The 21,295-nt window shown below is 40.9% G+C and overlaps 1 long non-coding RNA gene across 1 annotated transcript in view; it reads left to right on the forward strand.

Moving 5' to 3' along the window:
• Nucleotides 1-21,295, forward strand: part of LOC109272701 (uncharacterized) — a 90,907-nt gene that overhangs the window by 29,378 nt on the left and 40,234 nt on the right. Inside the window, exon 2 of the long non-coding RNA XR_008424895.1 lies at nucleotides 4,507-4,620. This is a non-coding gene — a long non-coding RNA (uncharacterized LOC109272701). The remainder of the gene's footprint in view (nucleotides 1-4,506; nucleotides 4,621-21,295) is intronic.

A 21,295-nucleotide genomic window follows, 5' to 3' on the forward strand; every position in this document is an offset into this window, starting at 1 on the left:
CTCCAACCCACCAACTGAGAGGTCATGACCTGAGCTGAATTCAGATGCTCAACCGACTGAGGACTGAGCCACCCAGGCACCCCATGACCTCTTTGTATGTTTACACTAAACTCCCCTTCGTTTAACTTAACTTGAGTGAGGCTCTTTGCACTATAAAAAGCCTGCCTAGGGAACCCTGGGTGGCTCAGTTGGTTAAGCAACTGACTCTTGATTTCAGCTCATGTCCTGATCTCATGGTCATGCACTGGGCTCCAGGCTGGGCATGGAGCCTGCTTAAAATTCTTGCTCTCCTTCTCCCCCCTGCCCCTCCCCAGCTTGTTCGCACGTGTAGGTGCACGCAGGTGCATTTTAAATCAATCAATCATCAATCAATCAATCCTACCTAGAACAAAGTTGAATGAATATTATGTCCTTCAATGGAGACAAAGTGCATTATCTTGATTCCATTCCAGCCCCCCCCCCCCCCCGCCATGTAACCAAGGTAATGGTTTGGTATGTATCTGTCCACATCTTTCCCTAAAGCTCCTTATATACATATATGCAAACATTTTACTATTTCTGTTAAAAAAATTAAATTGATCTGAGTTAGCATTCAGATTCTGTTATAGACATGTGTATGGCTTAGACAAGCTGAAGTTTACTTCTATTTTGCGTAACGGTCCCAAGGTGGGTGGTCCAAAACTGGTGAGGTGCTTCTATCCTCTGAGGTCATCTCAATGTCCCCAGTACCCTGGGATCATGACCTGAGTGGAAATCAAGAGTCGGTCGCTCAACTGACTGAACCACCCAGGTGCCCCGAGAGATGATTGACTTCCTGATGCTTCTACTCACACACTTCAGAGAGGGTAGATGTTGATCCTTGATGACATCTGCTATAACTACTTCCTCCAATCTCTTCTTTCTTTATAGATTTTGTATGTAGATATTTGTAAGTTTTACTGTGTTCCAGCAGTCCAATTGCTTCCTTATTCCTGTTTACTGATGTATGTTAGAAGGTAGTAGAAGATAGTTAGGATTGTAAGAATTGAAATTCCACCATTCTTAATCTTGCTCTGCAGCTCTGGGTGACTGAACAGATCTCACGGCCTCCTAAGCCCTCTTCCCACCTCTGAGAGCCTAACATCACTGACAGTGGCACGGAGCACACAGGGTCTGATGAGGATTAAATGACATAATGCATAGAATGCACCGAACCCCACAGGTACAGTCACATGGACCAATATTTAGCCAGGATGCCCCATAATGGCCCTATAGCGAGACACTGAAACACATTCATTCATCTAGAACGCGCATTTCTATAAGGGAATCACTCGTTGCAGGAAGAAAATTATAGCCATCATCAGGAAAGCAAGAAGCCCTCAGTTCAGCTGTTACACTGGCTGCATGAGCCCTTTCAGTTATATTTTAGGAAAATTAAAAATGAGCTCTCACACCCAGAGCCCTTCTCCCCAGCTCCTGGCCAGGCTGCACTGCCTCCTGGACCACTGAACAGCACTCAGAGCCCACTGCCCTCTGCGCTGTTTCTGCACCTGCCCAGCCAGCTCTAAGTAAAACCCTGCCAGCATTTTCCCACTCTATCATACTGTACCTTTGAAATACCACTGTGACAGCCTCCAGCCACACTGAGATGTCCGGGCAGTCCCAGTTAGCTCCTTACGTACAAACTACTATTTGCATTAGTGCTACGGTTACAGATTTGCATAGATCGGGAGTGACCTGCTTCTAACACTATTTTCCCCACAGGCCTATTATTTGTACTGCTTGATTTTGCAAAACATAAGGTTTTTCAGGAATGTGTAGGTGTTGGGCCCTAGTATGTACAGCCTCACACCCTCTTGTTCATACCTTTGTTGTTTTGTTTTGTTTTGTTTTTTTAACGTTTATTTATTTTTGAGACAGAGAGAGACAGAGCATGAACGGGGGAGGAGCAGAGAGAGAGGGAGACACAGAATCGGAAGCAGGCTCCAGGCTCTGGGCCATCAGCCCAGAGCCCGACGCGGGGCTCGAGCTCCTGGACCGCGAGATCGTGACCTCAGCTGAAGTCGGACGCTTAACCGACTGCGCCACCCAGGCGCCCCTCTTGTTCATACCTTTGATCCGGGCATTGTTTGGGGACACAACTGCACACAGGCTTCAGCCTGCCTTCCGTGGCCGTGCCTCACCCCTGACCCCCGCAGGGTTTCTCTGATGTGGTGGTGTGGACTGCCTGCAAGAGCGTGCTCGACATTGGCTCACCGTGCAACACAGAGGCGCCAGGGTGTTACAACCCCTTCGGCAATGCTGTGTCAGTGCTGGATGGGAGCCAGTGAATGAAGACCTATAAATGCTTCTCCCTTTCATCCCTCAGATGGTCACTTTGAGGCACATTCTGTGCGGTTCCTCACAAGTTCCTGTTGGCATCAAAGCCCCGTTGTCCACAGCACAGACCAATGCAACTGGCTCGGCTTTCTCCTTTCCTGGCCAGGCTGCCTAGGCCCTCATTCTTGCTTTCTGGGATCACCTCCACAGTTAAGCCCTACACACATGTCCTAGTCTCAGGCTTTTCTTTCTGGGAGAACTAAGATAGCATGGGCTGCATTAGAGTCAAAACACCTTTACTTACTGTTGGTCAACAGTCATTGCCCAATCCTTCCAAAGGCCTTCATCATCTCTTCCCCAGGATGCCCTGGACCTCCTTATGATGGCTACCTGAAGCTCTAAAGCCTTCATCTAGAATCTTCTGTTTGGAGGGGTACCTGGGTGGCTCAGTTGGTTAAGCATCCGATTTTGGCTCAGGTCATGACCTCACGGTTTGTGAGTTCAAGCCCCGCATCAGATCCTCTGTCTCCCTCTGTCTCTGCCCGTCCCCCCTACTCAAAAATAAATAAACATTTTTTTTAAAAGGGAGGTGGTGCCTGGGTGGCTCGGTCGATTAAGTTTCTGGCTCTTGGTTTTGGCTCAGTTCATGATCTTGCAGTTTCATGAGTTCGAGCCCTGTTTGGGATTCTCTCTCTCTCCCTCTCTCTTTGCCCCTCCCCACTCTCCTCTCTGTCTCTCTCAAGATTAATAAACTTAAAAAAAAACCCAAAAAACCAGAATCTTCTGTGTGATTTGGATAGAAGGAGCCAAGTCTTCAGCATATGCCCCAGTGTCTAGGTTGAACAGAAGTATCTCTTCCATGGGCACCTGGGTGGCTCAGTCGATTAAGCATCCGACTCTTGATCTCGGCTCAGGTCACCATCTAATAGCTGGTGAGTTCAAGCCTTGTGTTAGGCTCTGCTCTGACAGCATGGAACTGTTTGGGATTCTCTCTCTCTGCCCCTACCTCGCATGTGTGTTCTCTCTCTCTCTCTCTCTCTCAAAATAAATAAATAAACTTAGAAAAAAAGAAAAAGAAGCAGCACATATGTATGGAGGCCTGGTCTGAATCCTGAACAGGGACAGACTCTGACAGCTCCAGTTCTCAGCTGTACCCCAGGATTCAGAAAAACTGCAGCCAAAAGTGGGTTTATGGATCCCAGCCCTTCCCTCCTTGTCACATTCAAGATGAGCTCAGAAGGGAGGGAGACCATTCCTAAGACCCGTACTTTCCACTGGGGCGCTCCCTTCTTACACTCTGACACTGGGTGTGTGCGTACATGTCCATGTGCGTGTGTACACGTGAGCCTGGTTTTGTCTTCTTGTTCTCTGCATTCTTTGTATCCTAAAATCTAGGTTATTAACTCTTAGACTTTGGGATTTCACAGAATAGTAAATACAAGACATGTTTTTTAAATTGTAAAGCTGTCAGGGGTGCCTAGGTGGCTTAGTCGCTTGAGGGTCTGACTTCGGCTGAGGTCATGATCTCACGGTTCCTGAGTTCGAGCCCCACGTCGGGGTCTGTGCTGACAGCTCAGAGCCTGGAGCCTGCTTAGGATTCTGTGTCTCCCTCTCTCTCTGCCCCTCCCTCACTCGCACTCTCTCTCTCTCTCTCTCAAAATAAATAAACATTAAAAAAATAAAATATTTAAATTGTAAAGCTGTCATAATTTATTTCACCTTAGAGAGAAATTTATAACACACAATCCATGGTTCTACAATCTTCTTTCTGTCATCTGCCATAAGGCTTAACGAAGTCTCAACATTATTCTGGGAGTTCTCTTTGTTCTGCAAATGCGTTCTGTAGCTTTAATATTCAATGAATCATCACAATTCAAAAGGTCAGCAAATAGTTTGTTTAATCCCCAAACAACATCCTTGTATGTTCCAGTGGGAGTCCAGCCAGTACTGTTCTCTCAGTAAACTTAGACATATTTCACCTGCCTTGGCGATGCTGGTCAAACATTCATGCTAGGGGGTACCATGTTGTGCATGGTGGGAACTGTAGTTTCAAAGTGAAAATATCCACCCTGGTGGTTACCCTCTGAGGGGGTTATGGTTGGCTGAAAGCAATGCGGCTTGTTTGGATCAGAAAAATGCACTTGACACACACAAGGTAAATTGGCCTCAAGTTTTGCAACCTCCCTAAAAGCAGCTTGTCTCTCACAGAAACCCTGAGTGGAATCAGACTGACATCCGGAACCCTTGGGAACCGTCAGCCCACTTCGAGTGGTGACCAGTGTTAGCATTGCTGCAGCCTCCACCCTGAGCACCCAGGAACAGGTGAGGTGGGCCCAACACAATACCGTGCAGGACCTTGCAAGACATGCAGCCTCTCACAGTGGCATCGAAGTCCTGTAGGCTCTTTATCAGCCTTCCTCTCCCTCCCGCTCCCTTGCCCAAAGGAGTCTGGTTTATGCAGTTTGGCAAACGAACAAATGGTGCCCTAAATAATATAAAACAAGTTAAAAGGACAACATTGAACTTGAAAATTTGTACTTAGCTTTAATTCACACGGAGGTGGTTTTATTTGCCTGGATACAATGATCACTCTGTACTCCAAGTTTATTGTACAAAATTAGAACAAACCAGTCCCCTAATATGTAATTCCTTTCTCAGTTTAAAAAAGGCAACTCTAAAGGCTTTTTTTTAATTCTTCAGGTTCTTAAGAAAAGGAGACTATTTTTAAAAATTGATTGTTCAGGGCGCCTGGGTGGCTCAGTCAGTTGAGCGTCCAACTCTTGATTTCAGCTCAGGTCATGACCCCAGGGTCGTGGGATGGAGCCCTGCATCTGGCTCTATGCTGTGCATGGAGCCTGCTTAAGATTCTCTCTCTGCCTCTCCTTCTGTCCCTCCCCTGCTCATGGCCTCTCTCTCTTTCTCTCTCTCTCTCTCTCTCTATCTCTCTCTCTCTCTCTCATAGATTAAAAAAAAAAATTTGGGGCGCCTGGGTGGCTCAGTCGGTTAAGCGTCCAACTTCAGCTCAGGTCATGATCTCAGGGTTTGTGAGTTTGAGCCCCACATTGGGCTCTGTACTGACAGCTTGGAGACTGGAGGCTGCTTGGGATTCTGTGTCTTCCCCTGTCTCTCTGTCCCTCCCCTGCTCACCCTGTCTCTCTCTCTGTTTCTCTCAAAAAAAAAAAAAAAAAAGTAAATAAAATAAAAAAAAATTGATCATTCAAATGACATTCCACGATACTGAAGTCCAAGTCCAAGTGACTTCCCAAATCGCAATGGTGAATTTGGTGCCACGTGTGTCCAATAACTCATAACCCACTCTACAGGTAGAATTTAAATGTAATTCGATCTTGTTGCCAGTTGGGAAATATTTCAGAAAATGTTTCCAGAAAAGGCCAGCAGTTAAAAGCTATTTAATTTACCATTAACTAGTAAACTGACAGTCAATGGGTGAGATTTAACCGTATCTATGACGACAGTGGTCCTCAAACTTTATTCTGCATCAGAATCACTGGGAGAGATCATTAAACCACAAACTTTGGGGGCCCTATCCTCAGAGTTTTTAATTTGTAGGGCTAGGATTGGATATGAAAGTCTGCATTTCTAACAAGTTCCCAGTTGATGCTAAGACTGTGGGGGAACCACACGCTGACTGTATTAGAGAGATGTGGAGATACTATTAGACTAACTATAAAATAGAGATAAATTCTGTTTTATCCAAGGGCAAAGGGGGCCCAATATCTAGCTCTGGCCTGGAAAACAAACCAAGGTTATCTACAGAGATTTTCTTTGGGGCTAGTAGTTGTCAAGGGTGCTGCGGGTGGGGGTAGAGTCCAACAGAAGTGGAGAGGATGTACATGTCATGTTTAATTATGTGAAACCAGGTTACTGGAACCACACATTTAGGAGTGTGACGGGCAGCCCAGGGGCTGAAATCTCACCTCAATCTAGCATCGGCACCCTGACTTCTCTGCAACTTCCTCCCCGCCATGAGAAAATGAAAAAGGAATTATCTTCACTCTGATCACATCTCTTAAGGCCTAAATAAAGTGTGAACTGGGTCATTTGGTCATGAAACTTACAAAACCTTTACAAGTAACTTGCCATCAACAGGGTGTAAAGTACATTCGTACACATTATTTTTGATCCTCAACCAATCCTAGGACGTGGACCTCACTACCTCTTTATACCAGTGAGGGAACTGAGTCACACAAAAGATAAATGACTGGCTCAACAATACAGCTAACACAGAGCAGTGCTAGTGCTCAAATTCAGGCTCTAAAATTTTTTTAATGTTTATTTATTTCTGAGAGAAAGAGAGAGAGAGCACGAGCAGAGGAGGGGCAGAGAGAAAGGGAAACACAGAATCGAAGCAGGATCCAGGCTCCAAGCTGTCAGCACAGAGCCTGACGCGGGGCTCCAACTCACGAACAGCGAGATCATGACCTGAGCCGAAGTCAGACGCTCAACTGACTCAGCCACCCAGGCGCCCCAAAGAAATAACTTTATTTAAAGGATGCAGTTTGAATAGATTTGCCATATAGCTATGCCTGCAAAACCATCATCACAATCAAGATAATGAACACATTCATCATCCTTAGAGTTTCTTTTTGCCCCTTTGTACTCTATCCCTCCAAGCACAAACCCACCCCAGTCCAAGGCAGCCACCAGTCTGCTTCCTGTCACTGTGCATTAGTTTGCATTTCCTATAATTTTATATAAATCGCACAGGACGTACTCCTTTTTGCCTGGATTCTTTCACTCGGCATAATTATTTCAAGCTTTATTCATATTATAGCATGTATTAATAGTTCATTTACCTTTATTGCTGAGTAGTATTCCATTGCATATATGGGCCACAGTTTCTTTATCAGTTTACCTACTGACAGACATTTGGGTTGTTTCCATATGTTGGCTATTTCAAATAAATCTGTATAAAACAATCATGTGTAAGTTTTTGTACAGGCATATGCTCTCATTCGCCTGGGTAAATACCTAGCAACTATTAATAGTGAGAAGGAGTTCCTGTTGCTCAACATCCTCATCAACACTTGATGAGCTTTTTAACATTTTGGCCATTCTAGTGGGAATATGATAGTACCTTGTGATTATAATTTGCATTCCTCTAATGGCTAATGATGTTGATCATCTTCCCATGAGTTTGTCATTTGTATGTCTTCTTTGGTGAAGTGTCTTTGACTCTTTTTAAAAAATTAGTTGTTTGTTTTCTTATTAAGTTTTGAGGGTTCCTTTTTACATTTTAATTCCCATATGGATAATATGCAGTGTTCTATTAGTTTCAGGAGTACAATATAGTGATTCAACAATTCTGTACATTACTCAGTGCTCATCATGGTTAAGTGTACTCTTAATCCCTTTTATCTATTTCACCTGTCCCCTCCCCATCCCCCCGCTGGTAGCCATCAATTTGTTCTCTATAGTTAGTAGTCTGTTTTTGACTTGCCTCTTTTTTTCTTTGTTCATTTGTTTTGTTTCTCAAATTCCACTTTTAATTGAATTATTTGGGGTTTTTTGGTGTTGAGTTGTGTAAGTTCTTTAGATATTTTGGATACTGACCTTTTATTGCATATGCAATTTGCATATATCCTCTCCCATTCAGTAGCTCGTATTTTAGTTTTGTTGGTTGTTTGCTATGCAAAATCTTTCTATTTTGATGTAGTCCCAATAGTTTGTTTTTATTTCCCTTGTCTCAGGAGACATATCTAGAAAAATGTTGCTATAGCTAATGTTAAAAAAATTACTGCCTGTGTTCTCTTCTAGGATTTTTATAATTTCAGGTCGTACATTTAGGTCCTTAACCCATTTTGAGTTTATTTTTATGTATGATAGATATAAGAAAGTGGTCCAGTTTCATTCTTTTGCATGTAGCTGCCCAGTTTTCCAATACCATTTTGTTGATGAGATTGTCTTTTTCCCATTGCATATTCTTGCCTCTTTTATCAAAGGTTAATTGACCATATAATTGTGGGTTTATTGCTGGGCTCATGTTTTGAGAGCTCTTTATATATTCTGGGTGCAAGTCCTTTATTGAATATTGGTTTTAAAAGTATTTCCTCCTCAGGGCGCCTCACTGGCTTAGTCAGTAGAGCATGCAACTCTTGATGTCAGGGTTGTGAGTTCAAGCCCCATGCTGGGCATAGAGCTTACTTTAAAAAAAAGTAAAAAATGAAATTAAATTTAAAAAGGACTCCCTCCTAATCTTTTATGTTTTCGTTCTCTTAACTATCTCTTACTATGAGCAGAGATTTTACACTTTGATGAAGTCCACATTTATCAAGTTGTTCTTTTATAGCTGTACTTCCAGTCTCATATCTAAGAAATCTTTACCTAACCTCAAGGTCACAAATATTTCTCCTGTTTTCTTCTAAAAGTTTAATAGCTATAAGTTTTACATTTTGATCTATGATACATTTGGAGTTAATTTATGTGTAAGATGTGAAATATGATTTGAAGTTGTTGTTTTTTTTCATGAAGATATTCAAAGTTGTCCTAGCAACATTTGTTAAAAAGACTATCTTTTCTCCAATGAATTGTTTTTGCACCAAAAATCTATTGTCCATATATGTGAAAGTCTGGACTCTCTATTCTGTTCTATTCATTGATTTGTCTGTCTTTAAGCCAATGTCACAACATCTTTGTTACTGTACCTTTATAATGATTCTTAAAATCAGATAATGTTACTAGAATCATATCTTATAAAATATGATAATATATATGAAGGGCAACAAAAATAAAGAGAGTAAACTCCTCTTTTTCCCATATTCTACACATTTTGGGGAGTTTACTTTTAGGAAAATAATTTGAAAGAAAAAGAACTTTATTTATCTTAAAACATTTTATAACAACTTTTCCCCAGCCAGGAAAAACAAAACAAAACAGGGTTATATCAAGGCTAATAAAAATGCAAACTAGTCTTCCCCCATTCTGCATATTCCCAGGGGTTTACTTACAAAAAGTAATTTGACAGAGAGAGAGATTTATTTATTTAAAAGTATTTTATGAGAAATTTTCTGCCAACAAAAATGTGGAAATGTCTTCCCTGTTGAACACTAGAGAAATTATTGTCCATTGTGTCATGCCTCCAGGATGGAATTATACAGTTTTTACAGAAAAGCTTCATGAAGAGAAAACGACTTAAGAAACACCAAATTGATACGTGTGTACATTTTTTTTTAATTTTTTTTAACGTTTATTTATTTTTGAGACAGAGAGAGACAGAGCCTGAACGAGGGAGGGGCAGAGAGAGAGGGAGACACAGAATCGGAAGCAGGCTCCAGGCTCCGAGCCATCAGCCCAGAGCCCGACGCGGGGCTCCAACTCACGGACCGCGAAACCGTGACCTGAGCTGAAGTCGGACGCTTAACCGACTGAGCCACCCAAGCGCCCCGATACGTGTGTACATTCGATGGACTAACATCAGGTGGAAGTAGAACACAGATTGGTTTGTCCATAAACTGTCACCATAACTCTGAGAACTACGCACAGGAAGGAAGGAAAGTTGTGGCTTTAAAAGCTGGAGGCAGAAATCCTCAGAAAGTGAGCTATCTTTGCTTTCGCCACACACTTTCTAAATCCTCGTGGTCATACATTTTTCTAGATCCTCTTGGTTGTAGCAATCGAGAGCTTAGAGCTGGCTCGGGTTAGGGTGAGGTAAATAATGCAGCATTGCTCTTCCAATAAAGAAAGCCAGAGTTTTACTTTTGTAGGGCAAGTGAAGGAGGAAAGAGAGCAATGGGCAGAAGCGGGTGGAGATGAACAGTGAGGTCAGAGAGAGAAAGGTGGGCAAGAGTGGGGGAGGCTGGAGACGTCTAGAGAAAAAATGGCCCATGACAAGGTTGTAAGAACAACCATAAGGCAGAAGTGCAGGAGGCAGCTAGGAAGAGACAGAGAATACAAACAAAAAATGTGCCTGGGAAACTGATAAATTTGGGATTTCCAGGATGCTGACTTTTGTGTTATACAGATAAAAAGTCAAATTGCTATTATATTAGAGGGATGGAACATGATCGAAGAAAGTTTTCAAATTCAATTTGTACCTATTTATTAATCTATTCCTTTTGATTAGAACAGCTTTATAGAAATTTTTAGCACCCAGTGTATCTCTAGGCACAATTTTTTTCATGAATTTCTTGGCCTTTCTCTGATTTCTCAGGCTTTGTTTTTTCCATACAGATTCCTGAATGATTTAATCTAGTTCCCTTTAGTATGTCCCCCCCAAAGCAATGAATGAACAGCATAGCAACATAAAAAACAAATCTAAGTGTAAATCCCAAACTTAATGACAAAGTTGGTATTTTAATTCAATAGAGAAAGTATGATTACTATGGCTAGAATAATTGACTCTTCATCTGAAAGAAAACAAACTAGACTCCTTACTTCATGCTCTGTACAGAAATGATTCCTAATATAACCAAGATGAAAAGTTTTTTTTTTAATCTGGTAGAAGAAAATTCAGGAAATACTTGTGTAACTTTGGAGCACACGTAGAAATTGTCTTAAATAAGGCAAAAAATTGAAAAACCGTAAAAATATTCATGGCTATGTAAATTTGAAAAGTTGAATGGAAAGCAAACTGTAGAAAAAGAAATAGGTACTTGAGAAAAAAAATTAACAGAGAGGAGAGGCACCTGGCTAGTCAGTTGGAAGCACATGGGACTCTTGATCATGAGGTCATGAGTTTGAGTTTGAGCCCCATGTTGGGTATAGAGATTATGTAAATAAATAAAACTTTTGGGGTGCCTGGGTGACTCAGTCAGTTAAGCGTCTGACTCTTGATTCCAGCTCAGGTCACGAGGGTCTCAGGGTCATGAGATCAAGCCTCACGACGAGCCCCACGTTGGGCTCCATGCTGGGTGTGGAGCCTGCTTAAGATTCTCTCCCTCCCTCTCTCTCTGCCCCTCCCCAGCTCATGCTCTCTCCCTCTCTCTCTCAAAATAAATAAATAATAAATAAAGCTTTTTAAAAAAATTAACAAAAGAATATAAAACTTTACTCTGCAAACACAAAACATTGCTGAAAGAAATTAAAGACCTGAATAAACGGAAATGCATCTCATGCTCATAGGTCAGAAATTAAATATTGTAAAGATGGCAATAATCTCCAAATTGATTTGTAGATCCAATGCAATCTCTATCCAAGTCTCAACTGGCTTCTTTTCAAAAACTGAAAAGCTGATCCTAAAATCCATATGAAATTTCAAGAGCCCCCCCCACCCTTTATTTTCAATCTTGAAAAAAAAAAATTTTTGGAGGACTCGTACCTCCTGATTTCAAATTTTACTACAAAGCTACAATAATCAAGCTAGTGTGGCACAGGCATAAGGATAGACATATAAATCAAGGGAATAAAATTGGGAGGTCAGAAAAAGAACTTTCACATCTATGGACAACTGATTTTCAACAAAGATGCCAGGACCATGCACTGAGGAAAGAATAGTCTTTTCAACAAATGGCACCAAGACAACTGAACATCCACCGATGAAAGAATGCAGCTGGACCCCTACTTCATGCAATACACAAAACTTAACTCAAGGTAGATCAAAGATATAAAGTTATAGAACTCTTTGAAGAATATAGGAATGTAAAGTTTCGTGACTTTGGATTATGCAGTGATTTCTTTTTTTTTTTTAATTTTTTTTTCAACGTTTTTTATTTATTTTTGGGACAGAGAGAGACAGAGCATGAACGGGGGAGGGGCAGAGAGAGAGGGAGACACAGAATCGGAAACAGGCTCCAGGCTCCGAGCCATCAGCCCAGAGCCCGACGCGGGGCTCGAACTCACGGACCGCGAGATCGTGACCTGGCTGAAGTCGGGTGCTTAACCGACTGCGCCACCCAGGCGCCCCGATTTCTTAACTATGATACCAAAAGCATAAGCAAAGAAACTACACTGAGTGTCACCAAAGTTAAAAACATTTGTGGCTCAAAGGACACCATCATGAAAGTAAAAAGACTACCCACAGGATGGGATATTTGCAAGTCATATAACTGATAAGAGTCCAGTGTCTGGAATATATACATATATATTCCACATATATACTTAATTTTGTGATCATATAGAATACAGTTATGATAGCCTTAATGTCCTAACATCTGTGTCAGTTTGAGTTAGTTTCAATTGATTGATGTGTCTCCTCATTATAGGTTGTATGTTTCAGGCTTTCTGCATGCCTGGCAACATTTTTGGATGCCACATATGTGTACTTTACCTTGTTGGGTGCTGAGTGTTTTGGGATTACGATAAATTTTCTTTAGATTTGTTCTGAGGCTTACCTGAGTTACTTGGAAATACTTCAGTCCTTCCAGATTTTGCTAAGATTTGTTAGGTATTCTAGAACAGTGCTCAATCTAGAGCTAAGTATTCCACCAGGAGGCAAGACTCTTCTATGTACTCTACCCCAGGCTCTCTGAATCTTGACGTTTTCCAGTCTGGCTGCTGGAACAGACAGTATTCTTGGCCTGTGTGAGTGGCAGGCACTCTTACCTCTAATCACTTCAGGTGGTTCTTTTCCTGCCTCAGGTAGGGAATTAGAGTCCTCACCAGTCTGTCCTGATCAGTACCCAGCCAAATAGTCAAATATATGCCCAGAGTCTGCATATGCCCAGAGTCCCCTCTGTTTATAGCTCTTTCCTCCCCACCACTCTGTTCAGTGCCCTCTAGTAGCTTTATTCGCCCCAGACTCTCCATTTTATCTCCTCAACTCAGAGACTGTTTGCTGGGCTCCACTTGTGTTCCCTTCCCTGAGTCACAGTCTGGAAACTCAAAGCTATATACGGGGACACTTGGGCTCACCTCGTTTGCTTCCTGTTTCTCAAGGATCTTCACTGCCTTTTGTATCCTCCCGGAACTTACACAATCATACAAATGTACCCCCCCACACACACACACACACCCCAAAATGACTTCATAGAAAACACGCACTTTTGCACTTTGCTCCTTAAAACTTAGTGTCTTGAATACCTTCTTTACCATGGCATATCGGGTGATCTCAATTAACACTTGCATAGAATGCCATTATATGGAGACACCGTCATTTATTCTACCAGTCTTCTATTTGTGAATGCTCATTTTTATTCAGGAATTTTCCATTACCAACAACACTGTACTACACATCTTATGTAAATATGTCACTAGTGTACATGAATATGCACACATATACTCATTTGTCAGCATGTATATATGCAGCTATATATGCAATGTGTATATTTACCTACATAAATATACATTTACAAATATATCATTTCAGCTTTGACTTTAATCATTTGTAATTGAATAATGAGTTATTATGAGCAAGAGTTCTTTTTTTTTTATAATGTGTATGTATTTTTGAGAGAGAGAGAGAAAGAGGCAGAGCACGAGTGAGAGAGGGGCAGAGAGAGAAGGAGACAGAATCCAAAGAAGGCTCCAGGCTCTGAGCTGTCAGCACAGAACCCAACGCAGGACTTGAACCCACCAATCGTGAGATCATGACCTGAGCCAAAGTCAGACGCTTAACCAACTGAGCCACTCAGGCTCCCCAAGTTTTTCTTTTTTTTTTTAATGTTCATTTATTCTTGAGAGAGAGAGAGAGAGAGAGAGAGAGAACATTAGCAGGGAAGGGACAGAGATAGAGAGGGAAACACATAATCCGAAGCACGCTCCAGGCTCCAGGCTCTCAGCCCAGAGCCCTATGCGGGGCTCAAATCCACGAACCGTGGTCCTCCAATACACGAACTGAGCCGAAGTTGGGTGCTTAACCAACTGAGTCACCCAAGCGCCCCCACTAAAGTGCTTTTCTTTTTTAAGTTCATTTATTTATTTTTGAGAGAGAGAGAAAGCACAAGAAGGGGAGGGAAAGAGAGAAAATCCCAAGCAGGCTCCACACTGTCAGCACAGAGCCCAATGCCAGGCTCAAACCCATGAATTGTGAGGTCATGACCTGAACTGAAGTCAGACGCTTAACCAACTGAGCCACCCAGGCGCCCCTATGAGCAAAAGTTCCGAAGACAGACTCCTTGGGTTCAAATCCTGGCTGTATCACTCTGAAGTTGTGTAACGTTAGGCCAGTTATTTGTGCCTTGGTTTTCTCTTCTATAAAATGGAGATGTTAAATGGAGGTAGTACCTACTTACCTCTAGGGGTGTTGAGGGATTTAAGTAATATAATCAAAGTCAGGCACTTAGTACAGTACCTGGTACAAAGGATTCAATAAATAGAAACTGACATTACTACCATGTATCTTTACACATGTAGATACCCTCCCAAACATATAAAGCTATATGTTTGATTCCTTGGATTGAAAATGTTGGATGAAAGAGTATGTGGATTTAAAAGTTGTAATAATATCAAATAATCCTCCAAATATTGAACTGATTTACACACCTCTACCTACAGTGTGTGAATTGCATACTTCTTTATATCTTTGACAGTACTGGACCTTATCAAAATTTTTAACACATGCACTAACACATGCACAGTCAATATTTATGTACGTGATTTACCTGTTCATGGGTATTGCCCATTCTGCAATTGGGATATTCATCTTTCAATTATTGATGTTTAAGAAATCTTTCCATATTAAGGAAATTAACTCTTTACCTGCAAATATTTTCTCATTGGCTGTGTATCTTTTGACTTCAATAGTAACATCTAGTTCAATTGAAACTTCTTTTATTTTTTTTTCAACGTTTTTTTTTTTTTTTTTTTAATTTATTTTTGGGACAGAGAGAGACAGAGCATGAACGGGGGAGGGGCAGAGAGAGAGGGAGACACAGAATCAGAAACAGGCTCCAGGCTCCGAGCCATCAGCCCAGAGCCTGACGCGGGGCTCGAACTCACGGACTGCGAGATCGTGACCTGGCTGAAGTCGGACACTTAACCGACTGCGCCACCCAGGCGCCCCGAAACTTCTTTTAATGGGTAAAATTTATCAATTATTTCATTTGTACCTTCTGGATTTTATGTTTTGCTTCAAATGGTTTCCACCTCCTAAATAATCAAAACAAAGCATACCCATCATTTTCTGACTGGACTCTTTTTCTTTTAACAATTAAAACTTTGACCTGTATGGAATATATTGGTAAAGAGTGAAGAAGGAATCCAATTTTATGTTATCCTTAGTTTCCTGTTGTCCTATCACTATTTACCAATTAATCAGTCTTTTCCTCACTTTTTCAAAATATTACATCTACCATGTAATGAATCACCTTCTGTATTTAGCATTTTATATACCTGTGAGAGTTGTTTCTGAGTTATCAGGCACTTCCAACATTATTATCATCATTATTTTAAATGTTTTATTTATTTTTGAGAGAGAGAGAGAAGGGGAGGGGTAGAGAGAGGGGGACAGGATCTGAATCAGGCTCCTCATTGACACCAGCAAGCCCAATGTGGGGCTCGAACTCACAAACCGTGAGATCATGACCGAGCCAAAGTCAGAACACTCAGTCAACTGAGTCACTTAATAAAGCTTTTCCAGGTGATAAAATCATAGAATTCTAGCACTAGAAGGATGTTCAAAATCATCTGGCCCAACCTCCAGTCAAATTTAGAAATTTCTTCTACAGCACACATGACAAAATGTCACCTAGCCTTAGCTTGAAGATCGCTAGCAGTGAAAAACTCAAACCCCATGTGACAGATGCTTCAATTTTTGGACACTTCTAGTGATTAGAAATTTTTATTATGTTGTGCTAAAATCAGCCTCCTGAAATTCCTGTCCGCTTTTTCTAGTTCTACTCTGACCGCGTATACATCTGTTCCTACTCAAACCTATCAACCTTTCAGTGCATGGAGATATCTATCCTGCCTCCCTTTGGCCTTCTTCATGGAAAAACATGAACATTGATCCCCCTACTCCCCATAGGCTTAACAAGTTCTCTACTCTGTGGATAATTAACCAGTTAGCAATGTGATTTTTTTTACTTGATTTGTCATATTTCAAACAAAAATATGTCTATAGAATAAAAATTCATAATCTTCACCCCCTACATTCTGACCCTCTTCCAATTCTCTCTCCTCAAGGAAACCAATGATAACCTTATGATGCATATTCTTTTATGGGTTTTTTTCTATCTACACATATAAAAAGTGTTTTTAAAAATGATATGACTTGCCTTTTGCATATAACAATATTTCATGTACTTTATGTGTTTCTAAGTCAATACATATAGAGATCTACAGCATTCTTTAAAATAACTTCAGGGGCATCTGGCTGGCTCAGTCAGTAGAGCATGCAACTCTTGATCTCGGGGTTGTGATTGGACATAGGGCCCACATTAAAAAAATGAAAAAGAAATAGGGGCGCCTGTGTGGCTCAGTCTATTAAGCCCCACGTCGGGCTCCATGCTGAATGTGGAACATGCTTAGGATTCTCTCTCTGCCCCTCTCCCACTCTTGTGCACACCTGCACTCTCTTTCTCAAAATAAATAAACATCAGGAAAACAAGAAAAAGAAATAAAGTAAAATAACTTCAGAATATTTTTTAAGTTTATTTCTTTATTTTGAGAGGGAGAAAGAGAGACAGCACAGAGCCCGATGTGGAGCTCAAACTCACAAACCGTGAGATCACAACCTGAGCTGAAATCAAGAGTCAGACGCTTAACCGACTGAGTCACCCATGCGCCCCACTTCAGAATATTTCATAGCATGGATTTGCCATAATTTATTCTAACATTTCCCCTATACATTAATGGTGACTCCATATTTTTTAGCCACTATAAAAAAAATGATACAATATACATCCTTACATATAGATTGTTATATATAGTGCTTTTATTTCTATAAAATACATTTCGAAAAGATTGTTGGCTTATAGGGTATGTGCGTTTTATCTATTTATTTTTAATTTTATTGCAGTAAGAACACTTAACGTGAGATCTACCCTCTTAACATATTTTTAAGTGTGTAATATGGTGCTGTTGAATATAGGTACAATGATGTACAGTAGATCTCCGGAACTTACTCATACTGCTTAACTGAAACTTTATGCCTGTTACCTACTATCCTTCTGCCAAGACCCTGAGAGCGACCATTCTGTTTTTTGGTTCTATGAGTTTGACTATTTTAGATACCTCATATAAGTGAAATCGAGTAGTATTTGTCTTTCTGTGACTGGCTTATTTCATTTGCCTCATTGCCCTAAAGATTCATCAATGTTGCCTCATATGGCAGGAATCTTAAGAAGAGATGAATAATATTCCATTGTATGCATACACCACATTTTTCTTCATTCGCCCACTGATGGACATTTAGACTGTTTCTAGTCTTGGCTATTGTGAATAATGCTGCAGTGAACCTGAGCTCTTCAAGATCCTGATTTTAATTCTTTTGGATAAATACCTAGAAGTGAGATTAGCGGATCCTATGGTAGTTCTAGTTTAATTCTTTAAGGAATCTCCGTACTATTTCCATAGCAACTGCACCATTTTGCATTTTGTTTTTTTGTTCTTTTATTTTTTTAGTGTTTATTTATTTTGAGAGAGAGAGAGATGGAAGGAGGAGGGAAAGAGAGAGAATCCCAAGCAGACTCTGTGCTGTCAGCCCAGACCCTGATGTGAGGCTCGATCTCATGAACTGTGACATCATGACCTGAGCCAAAACTCAGAGTCAGGCACTTACCCGACTGAGCCACCCAGGCACTCCTGCATTTTGAACAATGGTATAAAAGGGTTCTAATCTCTCCACATCTTTACTAACACTTGTCATCTTTGGGGGTTTGTTTGTTTCTTTGTATGTTTGCTGTTTTGTTTTTATTTTTTAAATTCTTTTTTAAGTTTACTTTTCAGAGAGACAGACAGAGTATGAGTGGGGAAGGGGCAGAGAGAAGACACAGAATCCAAAGCAGGCTCCAGGCTCCGGGCTGTCAGCACAGAGCCCGATGTGGGGCTCAAACCCACAAAATGTGAGATCGTGACCTGAGCCAATGTTGAATGCTTAACCGACTGAGCAACCCAGGCGCCCCTGTTTTGTGATGATTAGTGACAGTGAGCATTTTTTCACATATCCATTAGTCACCTGTATGCCTTCTTTGGAGAAATGTCTATGTACATCCTTAGCCCATTTTTTTAATTGAGTTATTAGGGGTTTTTTTGATATTGAGTTGTAGTAGTTCCTTATTTTTTGGAGCTTATTCTCTTATCAGGTGTATGGCTTGCAAATATCTACTCCCATTGTGTAGATTGTCTGTTATTTCCTTTGCTGTGCAGAAGCTTTTTAGTATGATGTAGTCCCATGTGTCTAGTTTTGCTTTTGGTGCCTGTGCTTTTGGTGCCACATCCATGAAGTCATTGCCAGGACCAGTTCCATGAGGTTTTTACCCTATGTTTCTTTCCAGGATTTTTGCTGCTCCAGGTCTTAATTTTGAATATGGCATAAAGGTTTAATTTCATTCTTTTGCATGTGGACATCCAGTATTTCCAAAACCACTTGCTGAAGACACTGTCCTTTCCCCATTGTGTATTCTAGCCATCCCTGTCAAAGATCAATTGACTGTATATGCACTGATTTATTTCTGGGCTTTCTATCCTAGTCCATTGGTCTGTATGACTGTCTTTGTGCCAGTAGTATAATGTTTTGATTACTGTAGTTTTGTAATGTATTTTGCATCAGAAAGTGTGATGCCTCCAGCTTTGTTCTTCTTTCTCAAGATTGAGTCAACTCTTTGTGGTCTTTTGTGATTGGGTGCCTTTATTTCCCTTTCCTTGCCTAATTGCTCTGTTACAACTTACAGTATTATGTTAAAAAGAGGTGGCCAAAACGGGCATCTTTGCCTTGCCCTTGATCTTAGAAGAAAAGCTTTCAGTTTTTCACAGTTGAGTATGATGGAGTATGTGGAGTTTTCATATACGGCCTTCATTATGTTAAAGCACTTTCCTTCCATTCCTAATTTGTCGAGAGTTCTTATCATGAAAGGATGTGGAATTTTGTTAAATGCTTTTTTCTGCAACTATTGAGAGGATCATATGCTTCTTATCCCTTATCTTATTGATGTGATGCATCACATCAATTGATTTTCATGTGTTAAATCATCCTTACATCTCAGGGATGAATTTCACTTGGTCATGGTGTATGATCCTTTTATTTGTTTAGTTATTTTGAGAGAGAGAGAGAGAGAGAGAGAGAGAGAAAGTGTAAGCAGGGGAGGGGAAAGAGAGAGGGAGAAAGAGAATCCCAAGCAGGGTCCGAACTGTCAGCACAGAGCCTGATGCAGGGCTCGATCTCTGAACCATGAGATCATTACCTGAGATGAAATCAAGAGTCAGACACTTAAGGGGCGCCTGGGTGGCTCAGTCGGTTAAGCGGCTGACTTCGGCTCAGGTCATGATCTCGCAGTCCGTGAGTTCGAGCCCCGCGTCGGGCTCTGTGCTGACAGCTCAGAGCCTGGAGCCTGTTTCGGATTCTGTGTCTCCCTCTCTCTGACCCTCCCCCATTCATGCTCTGTCTCTCTCTGTCTCAAAAGTAAATAAACGTTAAAAAAATTAAAAAAAAAAAAAAAAAGAGTCAGACACTTAACCAACCAGTCTCACCCACATACCCCACGTATGATCCTTTTAATGTGCTGTTGGATTCAGTTTGCTAGTATTTTGGTTTTTTTTTTTAATTTTTTTTTTAACGTTTTATTTATTTTTGGACAGAGAGAGACAGAGCATGAACGGGGGAGGGGCAGAGAGAGAGGGAGACACAGAATCCGAAACAGGCTCCAGGCTCTGAGCCATCGGCCCGGAGCCCGACGCGGGGCTTGAACTCACGGACCGCGAGATCGTGACCTGAACTGAAGTCGGACGTTTAACCAACTGAGCCACCCAGGTGCCCCAGTTTGCTAGTATTTTGTTGGGGATTTTTACATTTACATTAATCAGTGATATTGGTTTATAGTTTTATTTTCTTACGATGTTTTTGTCTGGCTTGGGTATCAGGGTAATGCTAGCCTCATAGAAGGAGTTTGGAAATGTTCCCTCTTCTTCAATTTTTTAGAGGAGTTTGGAATTGGCATTAATTCTTCTTTAGATGTTTGGTAGAATTTACCAGTGAAGCAATCTGTTCAGACTTTCTATTTCTTCATGATTCAGTCTTGGTGGCTTGTACATATCTAGGAATTTATCTATTGCTTCTAGGCTACCCACTTTGTTGTATATTTGGTTTATAATTGTTTGGAGTAGTCTCTTATGATTCTTTTTATTTCTGTAACATCTGTTGTAATATTTCTTCTTTCATTTCTTGTTTTATTTGAATCTTCTCTCTTCATTAGTCTGAGTGTGTCAACTTGCCTACTTTTTAAAAAAACCTCTGGTTTCATTGATTTTTTTTTCTAAAAGGGTATGTGCATTTTAAATTTAAGTAGCTATAGCCAGATCACTTGGCCAAAAAGGTTGTGGTAATTAATATACTCTCTGAAAAAGGTGGAAGATGGAGTGCCTCTCCACGTAGAATAAAATAAAGTTAGAACCTCGCCTCACACTATAAGCAACAATAAATTTCACAGTAATTAATACACAAATACAAAAAATAGAACTATTAAAATAGGAAAAAAAAGATAACATTTGTTTAACCTCAGGATAAGTTTGGCCCTTTTAAGAAAGACAGGAAACTGAGAAGCCATATGGGGCCCCTGGGTGGCTCAGTCGGTTAGGCATCCGACTCTTGATTTTGGCTCAGGTCATGATCTCATGGTTCATGGGATCAAGCCCTGCATCGGGTTCCCTCTGCCTTTCTCTCTCTGCCCCTCCCCTGCTCACATACACACACTGTCTCTCTCTCTCAAAATAAGTAAACATTAAAAATAACCTGAGAAGCCATGAAGAGAAAATTGATGTATTCAACCACACGAACATTTAAAATACCATAAACAAAGCCAGAAAAAAAATGAATAGACTGAGAGAGAAACTTGCAAGATATGACCAAGTGATATCACTAATACATAAACAACTCCTTCAAATTAGTAAGAAAGAAATATATAAAAAGACAATGGGGGGTGCCTGGCTGGCTCAGTTGGTGAAGCAT

This window comes from Panthera pardus, unplaced genomic scaffold (genome assembly GCF_024362965.1).
Source record: "Panthera pardus isolate Hobbes unplaced genomic scaffold, ASM2436296v1 HiC_scaffold_22, whole genome shotgun sequence".
Lineage (NCBI taxonomy): Eukaryota > Metazoa > Chordata > Mammalia > Carnivora > Felidae > Panthera > Panthera pardus.